The following is a 21,999-nucleotide window of genomic DNA, read 5'->3' as shown; positions in this document are numbered from 1 at the left end:
TTTAGCCCACCTCAGACCACATCCTACCTTCAGTTCCCTCATCACCTGACACTGCGGCGGCCTTACCCCATCAACTGTAAGATGATAATATGGGTAAAAAAACAACTAAATCCGAATTTGTTAAAAAAAAGAAGATAGAAATAGAGACAGAGAAAGGCAAAGAGAGAGAACACGAGCGCTGCTGAGACTCCAGTGCCGAGGCGTCCCTATTTGTCTTGGGCACTTTATCTAATAAAGTGTCTTTGTATTAAGATGGATACTTCAAACACTCTTTTGTCTCTATAATCATAGTGGAGGGAGGCAGAACTCACACATTCCTCGCTCAATTTATTATTAATAAGTACATCAGTGGGAGAAAGATATCCTGGGGACCAAAACACCCGCCGAGCGCTACATTCATCAAACGTAAACGAATATCACAATACACAGGATACAGGGGCTCCAATAACAGATAATTGATGAGAAAGGTCTCTGGGTTGCTCCGGATCACCGCTGATGGTTGTCATTATATAACAAGCGGCTTCACGGTTTGCACTAAAAAACGTGAGCTGTTTTTGTGGAAAAAGGGAAACCATTTTTTGTCGCCTTCTGTGTGCTATTAAGTGGTCTGCATGCGGGAGCAGGGGTCACCGCGGGCTCCCGTGATTAAACTGTGGTTAGCGGCGTAACGGCGTCCTCTCAATACTTCAGTTTTCTCCCAAGACCTTAATCCATCGCAACCGCAGCAATTACCCCTCTGACAGGATCACACAACACAAACAACACCATCGCATCCAAGGATATTTATATCAATATATATAAATATACAGTATATATATATATATATATATATACACGACGGTTCAAAAGTTTGGGGTCACTTAGAAATGTCCCTATTTTTTAAAGAAAAGCACTGTTGTTTTTAATGAAGATACATTACATTAATCATAAATATACTCTCTACATAGTTAATGTGTAGATGACTATTCTCTGGTGTTTAATGAAGTCTCTACATATGTGTGTGTAGAGGCCCATCTCCAGTGTTCTAGTGGTACATTTGTTATCGCCTTAGAAGACTAGCGGAGGGGTAGAAAACCCTTGAAAACCCTTTTTATGTGAGCGCAGCTGAAAACAGTTATGCTGGTGAGAGAAGCTCTAAAACTGGCCTTCCTTTGAGCCACAAGAAGAACAAAATTAATATTTCCAATAACAATCATTGTTTCTAACCTCGTCAATGTCTTGACTATATGTTCTATTAATTTTGCAATTAATTTGATAAATAAAAGTGTGAGTTTACATGGAATACACAAAATTGTCTGGGTGACCCCAAACTTTTGAACGGTAGTGTACATTTAAAAAGAATAACCTCGTCATCTTCTTTTTCTCAACATGCCGAAGGAAAATCTCAGCTGGAATGTGTTGAACGGTGCATGTTTTTCTGCTCTTGTTCGTCGGTGATCGTGAGGCCGTACTGTGCGAGGCCCTGACGACAGGAGAGGACCCTTTCAGACGCGGACAGATGGCGCCGGTTGTGCGACCGTCCCCACCGCCCCGGACGCACAACCTGTGCCCTGGTGTCGGGTCTCCGACAGCCAGCGGCGGCGCTGACACATGTAGCTCCAGGACCCCGTGTCCGAGGGGCAGGAATTCAATCAATGAAACTCGCCCCGCGACAACATCGACCATGTAGCGGCGCTGGGGGAAGGGGTGGGGGGACGCTGAGAGACGGGGCGTCCCATCTGTTCGCTTTTTTTCTTCTTTTTCCCCGCCACTGTCCCCCCCTGTCACATGTCAATCTTAGCCGCTAATGTCCGATATATTGGGTTATCATTCATACGGTTTAAACCCCCTTCTCTGGCTTTATGTAATGAAGCTGTAACTCAATTGGTTTTGGTTCACTGCATCACCCCCCCCCCCCATCCCAACCCCCCACCCCATCTCTCAGTGTCTGCTCTTTCCAAATCCGCCTGCATCTGTCCTCCCCCCCCCCCCCCTCCCCCTCAGGGACCCGGTGAATCGCTGCCGGTGTCGTTGTCACACTTTTCAGGTGACGCGACACCAGAATAGCACTTCATTAACAAACCGCCTGTGTGATTCATCGGGAGGGGGGAGGGGAGAGAGGGGGGGGGGGCACCGAGATGAATTTATTTTCATTTTCCGACTTCCCTAATCCACCGTTTTTAATTGAAGCGCCTCCTCGAACTGGGCTTGAAGTGGTCGCAAATTAGCGGCAGGTGGAGGGATTAAAACGGAACGACAAAAAAGACAATTCAAAGACGGATTTGAGGATTTGACCTGCGGGGCCTCCTGCTCCACAAGAGCCTCCGTACAATCAGCGCCGCCGCTGAGCCGAACAATCATCTGGTAGAGGAAAAGCTCTGAGAGCCTCAGAGTGAACCGCCCACATAATGAGAGCATCATTAGTCACATCCCGGCTCCATTTGAAGCCTAACATCTCCGGAGGTGTTGCACACATTGTTGTTGTTTTTTTCTTCTTCTTACAAACCCAAGTGACTGAAATGACATTTGACATAGTCTGAGGTTTACAAGGGGAATGTCATTCTTTTTTTATATAATTTTTTTTATACGAGCACGTATACGTTATTTTCTTTTATTTCTTGACGTCTCTAAAGTTGTGACGTTCAATGCGGAAAATGAAGTGTGCGGATTGCTTTTTCTTCTTCTTCTTCTTCTTCTTCTTCCTCTTCTTCCAGATTCTATAATAAAACTGCACTTGTGTGATGTGTTTAAAATTAAAAAAATCATGGCGGTCACATGTAGCTGGAGAGAACAAGCGAAAGCAGTCCGGTGGACTTTCATCGCACGACCTCATCGGGTCGGTTCATCACGCCGGGGGAGGGGGGGGGGATGAGGTCCCCTATTGTTTAAGCGGGATGCATCATTCCGCTCTCATGACAATATGAATACTTCCCCATCTGTTTGGCGTTAGCTTTCAAACCGCACTTTGCCGCGAACCCACAGCCATGTGAGACATCTACTGTTTAATTTTAAAAAAAGAGGGGGAGAAAAAAAAGAAAGGAGTCTGAATAAAATCACACCGCCATAAAAGAGTCTCGCCAACAATAACATTATCGTTTGACACGCAGCATGTCGGGGGAAAAAAACAAGCTTCATATCACAGTAAAGAGATTCGACCTTTGAAGAATGTGTGTGTGTGGGTGAAGTGTGTGTGGTGTGTGTGTGAACCGCTAATTTTAAAGCTTCAAAGATCGCTTTTTAGGATACCACAAAAGAATAACCTCTGAGATCCAAACAAACAAACACACGCCACATTTAAATAGCACGAGTTGGAAAAGTCTGAAAGCTCAATTCTTTGGTGCGCGCATGTGTGTGTGTGTGTCATAAAGGAGCAGGGACATGTCTATTATGTGCAGTTTGATTAAAGCATGATGGCTGGTGTCCAATCCGCTTTCCAGGGGAGCGGCGTGACAGCCGGCGGCGCGTCTACCTGCTGCCTCCTCGCCGTGTTAGGTGATTTACAGGCTGACTCCCTCCGTTTATGTACTGCCTTATTTTCGTTTCTACCCCGCTGAGTGCCAGGTTCAGAACTCACTGAAGAAATATTATGCTTTGCTGACAAAATACAGTGACAGCCATCTAAAAAAGGAAAAGAGAGAGAGAGAGAGAGAGCCCCAGAGTGTTTAACAGGACGAGAGCCTATGGGAGACGAGGGAGACGTTGAAGGCATCTGTGAGCACGCGGCGGCGGCGGCCCGTTGGAAACGAGCGTTTGATCCAAAGCGTGCGCTGATTGGGTGAAATGATGTTTATAGCTGAGTTAGAATCCACTTTCAATTAAAAGAAATGACACGGGGGGGGGTGGGGGGAGGTCTGTAAAACAGACGGTAAAAATGTATTGAACGACTTTTACTGGGGGTCTCGTCTGAGGAACATGTGGCGCACAAATGAAATGTTTGTGTCGACAGACGGGGAGGAGGGGGGGGGGGTGTTCGCCTGCAGACGAGCAGGTAACTTGACGCCGGGGACTTTTTTCATTAACCCCCGAGTTCAAAATACCCCCGCTGCTGTTTCAGGTTTTTTTGTTTTTTTGTTGGTGTGTGTTGGGGGAGGGGGGGGGGGAGGGGGGGAGCAACAATTTGATGTAAACGGATGAATATAAATACCGCGTTGTTGTTCAAGCGCTGTCGCCGCCGCCGCCATGCTTCTTCACATTCATTCCAGCCGGGTTCTTCTTCTTCTTCTTCTTCTTCTTCTTCTTCTTCTCCTCCTCCTCCTCCTCCTTCACAGGAACTACTTTCGAGTCCCGTAATGAGGTGTTGTGTCGCGTCCCGAGGCGTTATCGCTCTCCGCATTATTATTTCCAAAAAAGCATTTTTTTTCTTCTCCTTCCCGCCGCCGCCGCCGCCAAACGTTCTCTGATGTCATTCTCATGCATATGGAAGGTGCTCGGCGGTGTTTTTAAGAGCAGGCGACCCGCGCTGAACAAAACGAGCCGTCACAAACATAATGAGGCCGACCGGCGGCCGTCAGATGGACGTCCGTGTTGTCTGTAATTAGCCTCCAGCTACATGAGCCTGGCGTATTTATTTATTTTAACTTAGATTCAAACCATGAAGATGCCGCCAGTTATTAACAATCTGACGCCCCCCCCCCCTCCTCTCCCAGCATCTGAGGCCGACTATAAATAAAGATTGTCGTTGTAACCTAATCAAATTATGAGACGTATTTTGGTTGGCTTGTCAGTTTTCTACTGCTCTCTCTCTCTCTCTCCCCCCCCCCCCCTCTCTCTCTCCGCAGACGAGGCGAGGCGAAGTGAATCCCCTGAGGTCCTCTCATCTCTCTCTTCAGGAGCTGCCGACTCTCTTCTCTTTATGGCACACCCAGAAGGATTAAGCGCAAATGGCATTCACATGATTTCAATAAGCTCGGGGAGACAAGAACCAGCCTTTCAGCACATTAGCTTTTCTTTTCTTTTTTTCTGTTGCTGTGGACGACACAAAGCGGACACCAGAGCAACGGCAGGGGGAAGAAGGAGGGAAAGAAAAGAAGAAGAAGAAGAAAAAAAGAGCACGCAGTTAATAATGTTCATAATAAAAAGACCGGTCTGGCATGGCTGAAATGGAATTCCACTAGCCCCCCCCCCCCACACACACACACCCTCAACCCCCAAAAAATGGACCCCTATGTGGCGATGTCATCAATAATGGTCCCAATTGGGTTGGACATGAACCCGAGGTGACACTGTTGTAAATCAGGTGAACCCCATGTGGCAAAGCCAGGGACACGGATCTTTCAAATATTCAATTAAAAGTATTTTCTGGGGAACACATGCCCCGGATCCCCCTCAGGTGTTTGTTTAAAGGCACAACCTGGGGTCAGAAGGTCGAACAGAAAGGGTCGACCGGCATTCAGACACTTGAGCTCAACTCCCAAACTGGATTATAATAACGTTTAATTTGAGTTTTGTAACAGTACGGATGTTTTCTGATGCTGAACACAGCTTTGAAACGGCCCTTTATTTCGTTAGTTCGTATTAATTAAAGCTGCAACGATTAAAATGTGTATGTTTACAATGTTTAATGTGGAGAAGATCGCTCGTATTGTTGCAAACACACTCTCGGCCCGAGGGCGTCAAACTCTATGACCGTCCACGGACCGGCCAACGACCCACAGGGCCGGACTGTGACGCCGCTGCCGAAGAGCCTTACACTTGCATTCTCTCTCCTGGCCAGCAGGGGGCGCCTCCTCCGGTTGCAAAAATAAATCCGGTTGTATAGAAGTCTATGAGAAAATGACTCGACGTCCCTCTGGATTCATCCCCTCAGTAAACATTGTGAACATGACGTCATGGTCTCAATCTCTAGTTTCAAGTCTTCATCAATACGTTCAAATAAAGGTTCATTGTAACGTTTAATGTCTTATTTATTGTTTGTAGTGTCACCAAAACACACAACAAAAGCTCCACCCTCGGTGAAACTGAGAGGGTGGAGCTAAGTGCAGCACCAAACTACAGATAAAGTTAACGTCAGTCCAGAGAACAGAGACCTCTTTACTCTCGGGCCGGTGGAGACCAAACCAGGAGCTCGAAGAAGGAGTGAATATTTACTAGGGGAAGCTGACGCTGCACAATATTGATATCAAATTGTTTACATCCTTGTAACTTCATATGCTGACAAAATGTTTGTTTGAATGAAGTTCTAACAAACAATGCAACATTAAAAAATGAATGTAATTACATAAAATGACAGATGCACATGTGCACCATCGTTTTATGATAGATTGTAAAGGTGAAAACCAAACAGACCAAACTAAACGATACAGACTCGACTCTTAAGATCAAAGATTGACTTCAAGTTTCCTGCTACTTAATTAATCTTAATCCACGCTCAGAGGGAACACACCCCTGTCCCCTCATCAGAGACACTTCAACAGTCATCTCGTCAACATGGCCTCCCACTCGGCGACCTCCTTCCTCTCGTCCTCTCCCTCATTCTACTTTTACTTCACGTCCTTTTTTCTCGCCGTCGCTCTCTCTCTCTTTCTCCCCTGTGAATGTGACTAATCGTCTAGCTTGGCGAAGGTGGAATGGCACCGGGTCTCCTCCTTCTTTTCCTCCACCCCTCCACCCGTTGCACTGTCAGTAATTTTTCATCGCCCTTGTTGGGGCCGTTTTATGCATTGTTTCCCTGATGCAGTGATTGATGTCAGGGGCTGGTAATCTGGGGGAATGAGAGGCTGGATGGTGGCCGCCGAGTCCACCCCCCCCCCCCCCCCCCTCTGTCTCTGACACGTGTCGGCTGTGCGGCGCTCTGGCCCCCCCCCCCCCCCACGTTTGGCCGCGGCCACTGCTGAGGCTTGCTCGCTCGGCTCACTCCGCCAGCCCCTCATTTCCATTTCAATCTCAACCTCATGAATGCAAAAGAACTCTGGCCGCAAAAAAATTAATAACACCACGAGCGCACGGGGGAGAGAAGTGGGGGAGCGCAGAGGAGAGAGGAAGGGATGGAAAGACACAGGGAGAGGCGGAGAGAGGAGAGCGAGAAGGAGAATGCGGGAGCCGGGGTCTTTCTCACCCCTTTTGTTCCTCTAAAAGTGCCCCTCTTATTTTATTCCCCTCTCTCTTTCACCGGGATCCTCCGATGAATGGCGTTACGGACAATGCCATATCCAGAGTGACACAAATTTATTTCGGTTGCGGCGCCATAGTGTATTTCCACAGAACCAGGGGCGATTTGTCTGGGGACAATTTGGTTTCCATAAAGGATTTAAATGGTTTCTGTGGAGATAGTGGGGTGAAATTTAATTTGTTTCTCATTTGCTACAGCAGGTATGAAAAGGAGAAAAATTGGACGGCTGATGGGCTAAAAATTGGTGCTGTCCCTCTGCTGTATCCCCAAAGGACCAGGGCCCTGCATCATATAGATTGAGTTCGACCCCCCCCCCTCCGCCATCCCTCCCACACACACACACACACACACTCACGCACACACACACACTCACGCACACACGCGCACGCCTGCCTCCAGCCTGGAGAGAGCTGTAACCTTAAACCAACTTAAACAGTAACCTTTGGGGAGGCTGCCAATCACTCCTAAAACAACGTTTCCATCGATCGGCCTGTCTGCGTGATTTATGGCCTCATTTTACACTAATTGAGAATTAGAGGGAGGATTAGTGGGCCTCAACACTTCGGACTGATATGCACTCTGAGCAGTGTAATCTGTCAAACCCGGGATGTCCGACACTCTCTTACTCACAAAGGAGGAGGAGGGAGGAGAGGAGGGAGGGAGGGCGAGGGGGGATGGGGGGTCCTTTCTAATTGAATTTCCAGATAACACAGGAATTAATTTGACACCCAGTGAAATCTGACTACAACCCTCGGTGCCGTGCTCTCCCCCCCCCCCCCCCCCGTTTCTTCCTCTCTCTCTCCTTTTCTCTTTCTTCCTCTCTTTCTTCCCCCCCCCCCTCCGTTTCTCTCCCGTTTTCTGCCGCGCCTAGCAAACGCCATCGATCCGAATCACGCCGAGTAGAGGGCGGTCGGAGGCACGGGATCCCGAAATCATATTTGCGCTCATATCAGGCCGGATCATCCGCCGCTATCCGGGCCTCAGAATGAGGATTACCGATCATCTGGTTTGACCGGGCTCAGATTATCTTATTGTCTCCCTCCGCCTCCCCGCCTCCCGGTCTTTCTTCACACCGAGGGGGAATCTCCTTCTTTTATTTTATTTTTATATTTTTTTTACCCGCGGAGTCAACAGTTGGAATTGAATTAAGGTCCCGGCTCGCCAGGTCCATTGTCTGGGTAATTTGTCGTGTAAGTGGCAAAATGAAAGCACTCTGCACGGCTCTACGAGCACCTGCTGTTGTGTCACTCATCGCTGCAGAGAGGGCGAGAGAGAGGGAGAGAGAGGGAGAGAGGGAGAGAGAGAGAGAGAGAGAGCAAGTGTTTCAACTGCTATCAAAGATCACATGTTAAACCGCCTCGCCGTAATCAACTCACGTGTCATCGCGCCGCTTTTCTTTTTTTTGCCCAGGGGTTTATAAAGACATCGAAATAATCCCAAACAACTGCGTTCCAGTTGGAGGGCTCTGCCACGACGCCTCCTTCCACACGGCGAGCGCTACAGGTAGAGCGCTACAGGTAGAGCGCTACAGGTAGAGCGCTACAGGTGCACCTTCATCAATAGAAAGTAAAAGTAGAATCTCTGTTGTGTGTTGTGGAGTCATGGAAGACCACAACACCACACCTGTGAAAGGCTGATAACCCACTTCCTGGTTCTTGGACTCCTATAAACATCATTTAAAGTGTCTCTACTCTCTACTCTCTACTTTCTACTCTCTACTCTCTACTCTCTACTCTCTACTCTCTACTCTCTACTCTCTACTCTCTACTCTCTACTCTCTACTCTCTACTTTCTACTCCCTAGTCTCTACTCTACCCCACTCTACCTCTCACTCTCCACTCTCACCCCTCTACCTCCACTCTCCACTCTCACCCCACTCTCCACTCCCACTTCTCACCCCACCTCCACTCTCCACTTCCACCTCCACTCTCACTTTCTCACTCTCCACCCCACTCTCCACTCACTCCACCTCTCACCTCCACTCTCTACTCTCCACTCTCTACCCCCACTCCACCCCCACTCTCCACTCCACTCTCCTCTACCTCCACTCTCTCACCTCCTACTCTCCACCCCACTCTCCACTCTCTCTCACCTCCCACTCTCCACCTCTACTTCCACCTCCTCACTCTCACTCCACCTCCACTCTTCCACTCTCCACTTCACTCTACCTCTCTCCTACCTCCACTCCCACTCTCTCACCTCTCTACACTCTCCCTCTTCTACCTCCACTCTCTACTCTCCACCTCTCTCCACCTCACTCTCTACTTTTACTCTCTCTACTCTTACTCTCTACTCTTTAGCCTTTACTCTCTACTCTCTACTCTCTACTCTTTACTCTTTACTCTTTACTCTTGTTCGATATCGTATCAATAAAGAATTCCCACGTTTTTTTCCGGATGAAATCTTAACGATGGTACTAAAATAGAGGTGTTTGGTTTCCCTCCCCAGCCGGCGGTTTGGAGGTCCACAGACGCGCTAACGAGCTAAACGTTCATCTCCGCGGTCGCCGCCGCTCGCATGGCGTGGGAGTCGGGGTCTGCACGAGGGCTCTTTAGCGGGCTAAGAGATGCATTTATCTGCGTAATGAACTTTGGACGCTCGCTAACTTAATCCCGGTAATGCCTGCGAGAGTCAATTAGCGCGACTGGGATTCAGTGTGGTATTTATCCGACAGAGCGGCACACACACACACACACACACACACACACATATTGACCATACTCATCTTATCTTTGGGCTAATGGGACCACGGAGCCCATCATCGGCTCCGCTCTGAAAACACGGCGTGAGTTTTTTTCTTCTTCTTCTTTCTTTCTTCGGGTTTGAAAAGCCTTCGGGGAGTTCGCGAAATTGAGTAGCTGTTGATTTACAACGCTAACAAGTCTTTTAAGAGCAGATTTTTTTTCTTCTTCAGGTTGCGATCCCATATACACGAGCCAGTTAACCTGGATTAACCGCTCAATCAATGCTTCGCAGGATGTTATCGGTGCAGCGTGCAGGTGACAGCATATTACGAGACCTGTAACAGATCCCTCTGGGACCCTCGCGGCCCCCACGACGGGGTCCATCTGCAGCGCGGAGAATAATACATGACAGGATGTGATAAGACGAGGCTGTTAGCGGGCACGGTCGTGGTCTACACGGCCCTCTCTTGTCTCTCCGGGGACACGTGCGAGGGGGGCGGGGGGGAGGCGTCTTTTGAGCGTGCACGGCCGCGCCTGCCTGCTTCAGCCGTGGACCCCGTTCAACTGTCACGCGGCCGGCGTCGTCTTCGGCGTCAGCGGCGTCGGCCATTGTCTCGCAGAGCCGGCCGGGTAACAAAGGTCTCTCTATCGGCGCCGCTCGCTCATCTCTTATTCAGGCCCATAGGGACGGAGGGAGGAGGAGCAGGAGGGAGAGGGTGGGGTGGGGGGATAACTGAGAGGCTGATGGAGACGAGGTGACAGGTTGGAACGGGCCATCAATAGATCCATCAGGCGGGTAATTTGGAGCGCGCTTAACATACATCAGTGGAGTCGTAGGAGCTGGTATCTGTCTTGTCGTGGAATCACAGTAAATAACAGTTAAAGATGGTGTCGGGGCTGACCCGGCTGACCCCCCACACACACACACACACACACACACAGTGGAGCTGGCACAGATGGGAAGGGATTAACACATAGATTAACAACATTTACATTCACACGGTCACCTGATAGACACATTCAGACTTCTTTAAGACTTTTTAAATTTATTTTTAACTTTCAATACTTAGTTTTCAAGAAAAAGCACAAGCGTGCCAAAGGAATCCAAATGACTCCAATCAGCAGTGAGATTGTTTCATTACCCTGTGTGTGGAGGGGATTGATCTCCAACAAGGAACATAGGCTTCATGGAGATAAAACATTTACAATCATCGTCTGACAGCATTGGCAGATGTTTTAGACATTTTTAAAAATACAATTTGAATCAATAACTCAATAATACACAAGAGTAAATCACGAGAGCATTTCCTGGAGTAACGATCTTGTCTAAATGGTTCACTCTACTCCGTAAAGGAAGTTGTACGCAGGTGATATTACAAACATAAGTGTTGGAATAGATCACAACTGCTATGAAGACATTATTACAACTGATTGCATAATAGCACACACACACACACACACAAATACACTCTGCCTCTTCACTTCAGAGCAGGAAGAACAAACCAAGCTCACGAGTAAGTTGACAAAGAGGCTGAAGTGTCTTCCAGTGACACACACACACACACACACATGCTCACACACTCTTAGAAAACAAATGCTGCAGGGGCTTTGAAAGCTGTGTGTAGCACCAGAGGGCAGATGAGCCTCATCCCTGTATGTGTCTCTCTTTGTGTGAACCTGACTGTGTGTGTGTGTGTATGTGTGTGTAGAACATGTGACTTTAAAAGTGAAGCACCTTAGGCTAACTGCTGTTCCTGCCACTCACACGCCTCACTAACCTTTTTCCCCCCAACACACACACACACACACACACACCATCCACTCTTAAAGGTTCCAGCTCACATCTCGCGGTAATCCAGCGGGACAACGCGGCGAGGCTCGGTGACATCATCGATATTCGGGGCTATTTTTGATTACTTTTATTGGCATGTTAATTTTACCTATACTTCACTCAGCCTTATCTATTCAATTCAATTCAGTTTATTTTGTATAGCCCGATATCACAAATTACAAACTCCCTCAGAGGACTTTACAATGTGTACACATAGACATCCCTGACCTTTGACCTCACATCGGATCAGGAAAAACTCCAAAAATTTGAAAAAAACCCTTTCAGGGAAAAAAAGAAGAAGGGAAGAACCCTTCAGGAGAGCAACAGAGGAGGATCTCTCTCCAGGATGGACAGATGAATAGACGTCATGTGACCAGATGAATCATTACAGAGTTACAACACATTCTATGAGTATGACAGAGTGTATGAATAGTTGATCTTCCTCGTCTTGATCTTGGGGTACGATTTTGGAAACGGACGCCTCTTTTATCCTCGCCTGGCATTTCAAACGGCTGAGATTGACGAGTGACTTGAAGACGTGACGGAGAACACGCCACAGTCTAAATTGGGGCGACTGTGGTCAGCAGGTCGGTCTTCCAATCAGGGGGTTGGCGGTTCAATCCCCGCCCGAATACAAACCTCGTTGTATTGATATTGACCATCTGTACATACAGAATGTAACCAAACACAGGACACAGCGAGATCCCATCCCTTAAACATGGATGTCATGTGACTGATGTATACGTCACAACAGACCCAATTAACACTATCAAGTTTATTTTGCTTTCGCTTTCCCTCCAGAATGAAAGATAAGTGAGCGGTAAAAAGGAAGTGTGAGCGCAACAACTTCAGACACACTTGAGATTGGTTCAGAGTCCAGAGGAGCAGCCGGTCTCACTCGGATCTGAACTCATCTGGATGGAACTGCCTCCTGATGGACGGGCCGAGCGCTCTCATTGGTCCTCGCCCGGCCGTTACGTGATTATAACTGCTTTGCATCGGCGCTATTTAATCCAACTTATTTCATGCTCGTGGTGAAACAAACCGTGGGCTGCCTAACACAAACAAACACACACACACACATGCACACACACATGCACACACACACACGCTCGCACAAACACACATGGTTACATCTTAGCAGAGATGCAGGAAATATTCAGATCTTCATCTTGAGTTATAATACCACAGAAGAATATAATGCTATAATACAAGTTATAATATCACAGAAGAATATAATGCTATAATACAAGTAAAAGTCCTGAAGTCGTACAAATGTTTTTACATTAAAACATATCGACACCAACAGTAAAAGTACGTTACACTAGAGCACAAGCTCCAAAAATCACTGAATGAGAAAGTTCGCCAAGTCAGCAACACTCACAGTCCTGCCTCCAAAGCCACGGCCACAACACCCATGAGTGAGCGCAGGTCAGGTAGACAGGTAGGTAGACAGGCAGGTAGAGAGACAGGTAGACAGGTAGCTAGACAGGTAGGTAGACAGGCAGGTAGAGAGACAGGTAGACAGGTAGCTAGACAGGTAGGTAGACAGGCAGGTAGAGAGACAGGTAGACAGGTAGCTAGACAGGTAGGTAGACAAGCAGGTAGACAGGTAGCTAGACAGGTAGCTAGACAGGTAGGTAGACAGGCAGGTAGACAGGTAGGTAGACAGGTAGATAGAGAGACAGGTAGACAGGTAGCTAGACAGGTTGCTAGACAGGTAGGTAGAGAGACAGGTAGACAGGCAGGTAGACAGGTAGCTAGACAGGTAGGTAGACATGCAGGTAGACAGGTAGCTAGACAGGTAGGTAGAGAGACAGGTAGACAGGCAGGTAGACAGGTAGTTAGACAGGTAGGTAGAGAGACAGGTAGACAGGCAGGTAGACAGGTAGCTAGACAGGTAGGTAGACAGGCAGGTAGACAGGTAGGTAGACAGGTAGCTAGACAGGCAGGTAGACATGCAGGTAGACAGGTAGCTAGACAGGTAGGTAGACATGCAGGTAGACAGGCAGGTAGACAGGTAGTTAGACAGGTAGGTAGACATGCAGGTAGACAGGTAGGTAGACAGGCAGGTAGACAGGTAGCTAGACAGGTAGGTAGACATGCAGGTAGACATTCAGGTAGACAGGTAGGTAGACAGGTAGTTAGACAGGTAGGTAGACAGGTAGGTAGACATGCAGGTAGACATTCAGGTAGACAGGTAGGTAGACAGGTAGTTAGACAGGTAGGTAGACATGCAGGTAGACAGGTAGCTAGACAGGTAGGTAGACATGCAGGTAGACATTCAGGTAGACAGGTAGCTAGACATCTATTCGTTATGTTTCCTATTCGTAACTAAAGCTGAAGAACAAGCGTAGAGGAGGAGAAGCTCCAGGACGAGTATCTCATGAGTACAAAACAGTCCTTCATTAAACACGCTTACATTCCATCACTGCAGGTTAGTGCTGATGGCCACATGGAGAACACTGGTTTAATAGAACACAATCAACATGCACACACACACACACACACACACACACACACACACCCACACCGGAGTCGAGCCCCGACCCGACCTGCACCCGTCTTATTGAACGTGCTTTAATTAAACACCAATCAGCGGGTCGGGGTCGGCCCCCCCCCCCCCGTACACGATACCTCTTGCCCTCACGTTACCTTCACGGGCCGCAGGACTTTAATCAGAGTTGTCAGTTCAAATGAAACTACAGCGCCAATAATTTACTTTAATTGGATCTTGTCACTTCTCACGCTGCACGTGTTTTGATCCTCGTTGAGTGTTCTGCTGCCCGGACTTCGTAACCAGCTACATAACCAGCCCCCCCCACACACACACACACACACACCCTCCGGTCGAAGTGGAACATTCTTTGGGCCTTTGGAGTAACGGCATTGAGATCGTCAGCATAAAGAGATGACATCTGGAAACCATCCTGCCGGATCCTGAACCGAGAGGACTCGGCCGTGAGAGGTCAAACAAACCCACGGACAACACAACAGAAAACAGATTGGTTAGTTTATAATCGAGGATTACATTTAGTTTGAATTCAATTCAGTTTATTCTCTATAGCTCGATATCACAAATTAGGAATTGGGCTTTACAATGTGTACACATACAACATCCCTGACCTTTGACCTTACATCGGATGAGAAAAAAAACCTTAGTTGGCGCATTCGTTGTGCCGGTTTTGACCCTGTGGCTTTCCGTAGGTGTTAAGACACCTCACAGAACTTACAGAACTAATGTTTTTAAACCAGTCTGGAACATCTCAGAGAATATTTCCTGAGATGATTGTTGGTGTTTATACTTGTTTTGCCTGAAAAGCCAGCTGAATCCAGTTGTCCTTTGACGGGTCACGAAGGAGAGAATGACGACTGCCGGCGTCTCCGCACCTTGTGCTTGACGCGGGGTAAACGAAAAAGAAAAGAAGAAAAAAAGAGCCAACGGTGGAATAGTTTGTCCCCTCCCCCCCCCGGCCCGGGGTGTTTGTGTCGCCAGAGGAATGAAACTGCAAAACGAAGCGGTCAGGATGGGCCTCGGCGGCGTGCGGAGCGACTCCACGACCTCCGGGCTTGAGGGAATACTGGGGGGGGGGGGGATTCGCCGTGCAGCCTATACGCCGGCGAAGGCCGGAGCACCTAAAAAATCTTTATTCACCGGGAGCCGCTTGCTGCTAAAGCACATTCCCTTTCAATCCATTAGGGCCCGGCGGCCCCCTTCCCCTTCATCACGCGGCCGCGCCCCCTAATTTGACAATGACAAAGAGCCACTTGCAGATTTTAAATTTCATAATTTTAATCTGTCACGGCTGACATTTAATTAGTGGCTCCCTAACCTGTGTCTGCCTCGCTCTCTCGAAGGGCGCCGCTTGTTTCCCGAGAGCGCCGCGCAATCTCTCGGCGGAGGGGAAGAGAGAGTGGATTAATATATATGTACATTACCAGCTGCTGCAAAGACAATACGCACAGAGCGGGGGCCATGAGGGCCTAATGCAGACAGATGAGGTTAATAATATTTGGGAAGTGTTGCTCTATTAAACAGAGCGCTGATTAAGACCTGAGTGGGACCCCCCCCCCCCCCCTCTTCACGAGGCGCTTGATTGGGACCCGGGCTGCCTATTGTTCTGTCGCTCCCAGAAAGAGGAGAGAGGGACCGACTAGAGGAAGAAAGGAATCGGGGGGGAAACAATGATGGCCGACTTTGTGCCGCAGCGTGACAATGAGGACGAGGCTTAATGAGAATCTTTACAGACCTGGACGGCGGTTTGCAGAAGTCCAACGCCCACTGATAACTTCATTACGGCGCCGCCAGGGCCGCCAGATGGAGGCGGCTCTGAGGAGCTCTCAGGTGTCTGGAGGGAGAGCCGCGTGATTGCTTTCAGTTCGCTGCACTCTTCTCTCGGGCCGCGCTCGTCCGGACTGACCTCATTAATTTATTTTACCGTCGTTACAAAAGCTTGAAGGGAAGGAGCTTCGGGGAGCCCGAGTCGCGGTTTTGAAAATTCTTTACTCCCTCTAAAAAAAATGAAGAAGAACGAAAATGAAAGCAGATTCTGTGTTTCATACTATTTCACACAGACGGCTCTGGCGAAGCTGCTATTGATTTTTACAAAATCGATAGAAAGTGAAGGGAGATGGGCTGGAAATGGCTTGTGCAGCAGGTGTGTGTGTGTGTGTGTGTGTGTGTGTGTGTGTGTGTGTGTGTGTGTGTGTGTGTGTGTGTGTGTGTGTGTGTCAAATGTCAGTGTCAAAGTTTTATGATCACAAAACATTTTACGGAGTGAATTTCAAACTATTTTTTTTAAATCTCAGATTCACACAAAGGGAACAAATCTTTCAGATTTGGCTTTTGGTGAACACCAAAATCATTCTACAAGTCCACCATGTTTTTTTCTTTATGGTACCGTCCCCTTCTGCACCTGAAGACAGTAAGCGACGGAGGGAGGTGGTGTTGTGTGTGTGTGTGTGTGTGGGGGGGGGGGGGGGGGGGGATAGGAGTGAAGACGTCTAGTGGCCACTTTCTGCCTCTTCAGCGACTTCCCACCAAGGGACGGAGCAGATGACAACCATGAGGAGAGAGGAAAGATTAAAGGCTCAGAAAGAGAGAGAGAGGAAGAGAGAGAGAGAGAGAGAGGGGGGGGGGGGGGGAGAGAGAGAGAGAGAGTGGAGGATCGATCCGCATGCTCGCTGTGCTCTGGTCCTCTCTCACGCCATGGGGAGGGGGAGACGATAGCGAAGAGAAAAGACAGAACCACCTGTTTGACGCCTATAAATCATGTGTGCGTGTCCCTGCACTGGTGTGTGTGTGTGCGTGTGTGTGTGTGTGTGTGTGTGTGTGTGTGTGTGTGTGAGAGAGAGTGTAAATCACCCTCTCGGCCTAATTGGTGGCTGATAATGCTCTCATTTCCTGTGGAGGAGGTCCATAAGTCACTGGAGGGCCTGCTGGGGAACACTGGACCCCAAACCACTTCCCACTAGTCCTAATTCATACCAAGCCTCTTAAACTCGGACTTTTGGGGGGGGGGGGGGGGGGTATATGGTTTGGATTTCTGCGAGCGAGGCACTTTGCCGGCAGTTTCAAGCGCAACCCCGCGCGCGCGTGCGCGTGCGTCTGTTTGCGTTTCACTCAATCTCCGCCGCCTCCCCCTGACTGTGCTCGCGAAGAGCACTGGAGAGCTGCGAGGTAATCACAGGAATAAGATGCAGCTGCTAGCTCATTACGAGCCCTATTATTCATTAATTAACATTATTAAGACGTCTAATAGCCCCCCCCCCCTCTCCTCCACCAGGTCCCCGATCCTCGTGGTCTCTCCCGGGTTTTTTTCTTCTTCTTCTTAATAATAATAATAATAATAATAATAATCATTTATTTTATATAGCGCTTCTCTTCTTCTCCCCCCCCCCCCCCCCCCCCCCAACATGGTAAAGAACAGCACATCAGACGAGGCCTGGTTTCAATGTGTTGGGGATTTGCAGGTGTTAGAATCACAACGCGCGCACACGCGCGCGGGGGAATCTGCTCCCGCCGGTCGTGCTCGCTCCGGCCGCGGCGTGACACGCGCAGCCGCAGTCCCGCGCCATAACAAACCCCCCCTCATTAGAGGAGCGCGGGGCTGTGCGCTCCCTAATTAGGTCCCCCATCTGAAACTTTCCGTCTTCCCCCCTCCTCCCCCCCCCTCCCCCTCCACGTCCCTTCATCACAGGGAAGAAGAATGCTGACATTTATGGAAGGAAGTTTTAATCAACTGGATGTGGAGCGGGATGTAAGGGGAAAGTTTTGGTAACAGTTTGTGTCTGTGATGTGCGCACGCGCAGGAAACGCATTCCTTTCATCCTAAAAGAGATTGAGCGACGCGGCCTCCGTCGCGTCCACAGATTGAAAGCTCTGTGTGTCTGAGAGCTGCAGACATCCCATCTTTTTTCCCCCCTCTTGTTTTACTTTGTATTCTTAAAAAAAAAGTGTGGGGGGGGGGGAAGTATACTTGTGCTTTAAATTGAAAAATACAGCCACCAGACGCGTTGCATATTAATGCGGTTACATCGCGGTGACCAATATTCAGCGGGCGACAATAATATCTATCAAAAGTTTTTAATTGTGTTCCGTTTGAGAAGCAAATATATTAAACACCGAGTAATATATGCGAGCGGCGAGATGTGGGAAAATGTCCATCCCCGCAAATGCAATGATTATCATTATGCATATTCAAACGTCCCAACGACGCACCTTAGTTAAACATTAATGCCGAAATTTAGATACAATCAGTTTAATGTGTCCGGGAAAAGAAGCATTATTCCTCATTTCGTTCTCATTATTTTCAAATAAACAGGAGAGAAAAAGGGGCCCGAGAAGACATGATGAATATGTAGGAGCTCTCGGAGATATTAGCGGGGTTTAAACTACATCCTCTCATTACTTTTTCTAGTTTTAAATACTTGATGTTCCAGTTGTACTATGACCTTAAACTAGATTTTATTGGAGCACAATATCCATACCATTAAGGGGGTCCTTTATCATCCTGAGAGGGACATCGGCTCCCCGGATCCTTTAGTGGAGTCTTTGCACATTAAATTACATTAATATTTCTATTTGTGGCACCACGTTCGTGTGTAACGCAATACACAGCGCTTGTATTGTATCACGCTAAAAACAAATATTTTCTCTTGGGATATTTGATGCTAAAGTACAAATTTTAACCGAATTAATTTCTGGAACACAGTTGCAGACACATACGTATGTGTGTGCGTGTGTGTGTGTGTGTGTGTGTGTGTGTGTTTATATCGTAGAAGAAAGACAGAGAGGGAATGGACCTTTGGGTTTTCATGAGGAAATGATTTCCTTTATCAAAGCAGCATTAAAATGATCGGTCATGTATTAGCATGGAGACGGCTCTCCCACTCTGACTCACTCCTCACTCTCTCTCCCCTTCACACGGGCCGAGTGATGCTTCCTGACAAGTAAATCACGAAAGAGGTGGCATACCCCCCCCCCCCCCCCCCCCCATGCGGCTGAGGAGCCAGCATCCTTCATTTCCACCTTCTCCTCTTCACTCCTTCCCTTTCTTCTTCCTCTCCTCTCCTCTCCTGATTAAATCCCGCCGCTCCCCGTAGGATTATTTGGATTCTAATTCGATCTGAGTTTCAGGAACTTGTTTGCTTGGTTACCTGTCACGCCGTATCAGCTTGTCATATTAGTGGTGATCGTTGGCTCCACCTAATCGGCTTTAAACAATTTCATTGGGTGCTGGTCTATAAATCATTCCGTAATGGGATTGACACGCGCGGGCTTAGCTAGGTAAACAAATCAGCTTTGTTTTATGTTAGGCAGCAATGAACTTGGCTTTATCAACTTCCCATCGATTCACACACGCCACAAGGTCAAAGTCTGTCCGGCGGCTCATCAGCGGGAGTAGGGGTCAGCACTCGGCAATTAGAATATGTATCAGAGAGAAGCAGAGGGTCTCGGCACCCAGCGTTAATTCATTTATGATCAAAGTCCGGGCATTTCAAAGTAAAGCTTCGCGGGCGTCGGAGAGGAGAAGTGTGTGCTCCCCATGAAAGAGAAAATAAAATGAGTCTGTAGTTTATTGACGAGGAAGTCCCGGAGGCGGCCGGGAAACGTCATTAACTTTCAAGACTAATTTCAAAACGTGTTTTATTTACATGCTGAGGAGTTGGAGTGACAAGTGAAGAGTTTCAGGGGGGGGGGGGGTTCAGGGATTTTGGGGGATTTTGAAGACATAGTAGTCGTCTTTATAATGACATGTTTAGAAAAGCTGATACACACAAAACAATAATGGTTCTTAAATGGTTCTTGAAAAGGTTTTGTGGTTTTACAAAGAACCATCACCTACTGAAAAACCATTTTGGAAATGGTGCCTTAAAGAACCATTTTTGAAGGTTCTTTGAGACACCTTTATAGGTTCTTTGAAGAAGATTTTAATTCAGTTTTTCAATTCATTTTATTTGTATAGCCCATTTTCACAAATTATAAATTTGTCTCAGAGTGCTTTACAATCTGTACACATAGACATCCTGACCTTTGACCTCACATCGGACCAGGAAAAACTCCCAAACCATCCGGGGCAAAAAATAGGGAAGAAACCTTCAGGAGAGCAACAGAGGAGGATCCCTCTCCAGGATGGACAGAACAATAGATGTAATGTGTACAGAAAGACAGATTTAGAGTTAAAACACATTCAATGAATATGACAGAGTGTATGAATAGTTGGTAGTCGGCATGGACCACGATGGAGACCTCCACGATCCATCAGGCAGATGGAGGCAGAGAGGAGGAGTGGGCGGAGTCTCAACAGGGCCATGGCATAGTTGGACATTGTTCCTTAAAAGAACCCTGGTTTGAAATGTTCTTTGTGGAACCAGAAATGGTTCTTCAATGGCATCACTCTGAAGAACCATTTTCGGGTTCTTGATGGCACCTTAACTTTTCTGTGTGTGTGATTTAGATTAAAGACACCACGGCCTCCGCTGGCCTGTTTTGCAAAGAGCTTGAATCGATGTGAGGAAGTGAGCATGTTGTCCAGCAGCGGCGGCGGAGAGCTCGTACCTGTCCAGCCTCCCGAGACAAAGCCCTGCGGAGCAGGTGTCTGCCTTCACACAACAATGGAAGCGCACATTGAATCAACTAAAAGGCAACGTCAGATATTTGCCTGTATTCAATCCAACATTAATACACACTATCACGTAGTACGTCTCCATGTTATTTAGTAAATGGTTAAAAAACAACAATCCTGACAATCCTCCTTCGTTTTGAATGAGAACGTCGGTTCCACTCACCAAACCACCGTATAGAAAACTTTAAGGAAGTTGCAAGTTGTAAATGCAAAAATAACATTACTTTTTTAATTGTCAGACAAATATCCCTCTTCTGCAGCACGGATCTGCGCGTGAATTGTGGGTGAATGGTTGGTTTAGTATAGATATGATGCATGGTTCATCACATCAAAAGCCAAACAGCAGGCCGACCAGAACAAGGATCCAGGACCAGGATCCAGGACCTAGGATCCAAAACAAGGATCCAGAACAAGGATCCAGGACCAGGATCCAGAACAAGGATCCAGGGCAAGGATCCAGGACCAGGACCTAGGATCCAGAACAAGGATCCAGAACAAGGATCCAGGACCAGGATCCAGGGCAAGGATCCAGGATCAGGATCCAGGACAAGGATCCAGAATAAGGATCCAGAACAAGGATCCAGGATCCAGGACCATGATCCACAACAAGGATCCCGGACCAAGATCCAGGACCAGGATCCAGAACAAGGATCCAGAACAACGATTCAGAACAAGGATCCAGGGCCAGGATCCAGAGGGAGGATCCAGGGCCTGTGCCCACAATGTGAGATCATTGACAGAACCACGCCGACACTTTCAACAATCTCTCTCGTTGAGTGTGTGAGGATCTGGACTTTTTGCATCGCCTGAATGAAAGTATCTTCCCCTCACAAATACAAAAGGTCAAAGGTCAAAGGTCAGGGATGTCGAATGTGTCCAGATCGTACAGCCCTCTGAGGCAAATTCGTAATTTGTGATTTTGGGCAATACAAATTAAACTGAATTGAATTGAAATTGAAAATGACATTATTATTGAAAACATTCATGAATGTAATGTATTACAATTTAGAAGATATGTTGTGTAAACATTGATGATTAGAAGTCCGAGATGTCAAGTGTACTACACTGTATAGTGTATTCCTGGGTTTTCTGGAAATAATGTTCATGAACAATATTCAAGTTCCAATATTCAACTTTAGGAGGAATACATTAGATCAGATGATATGCCAAAGGTTACACGTGCAAATACCAATGAGTAAAATAACTCCTTAAAGGTCCAATTAAGAAAGGAAAAGCAAAACAAAGTTCAGGACAGGTGACAGGAGGGGT

This window comes from Pseudoliparis swirei, chromosome 2, assembly GCF_029220125.1.
Source record: "Pseudoliparis swirei isolate HS2019 ecotype Mariana Trench chromosome 2, NWPU_hadal_v1, whole genome shotgun sequence".
NCBI classification, from domain to species: domain Eukaryota; kingdom Metazoa; phylum Chordata; class Actinopteri; order Perciformes; family Liparidae; genus Pseudoliparis; species Pseudoliparis swirei.
Note: the sequence above shows the minus strand (reverse complement) of the source record.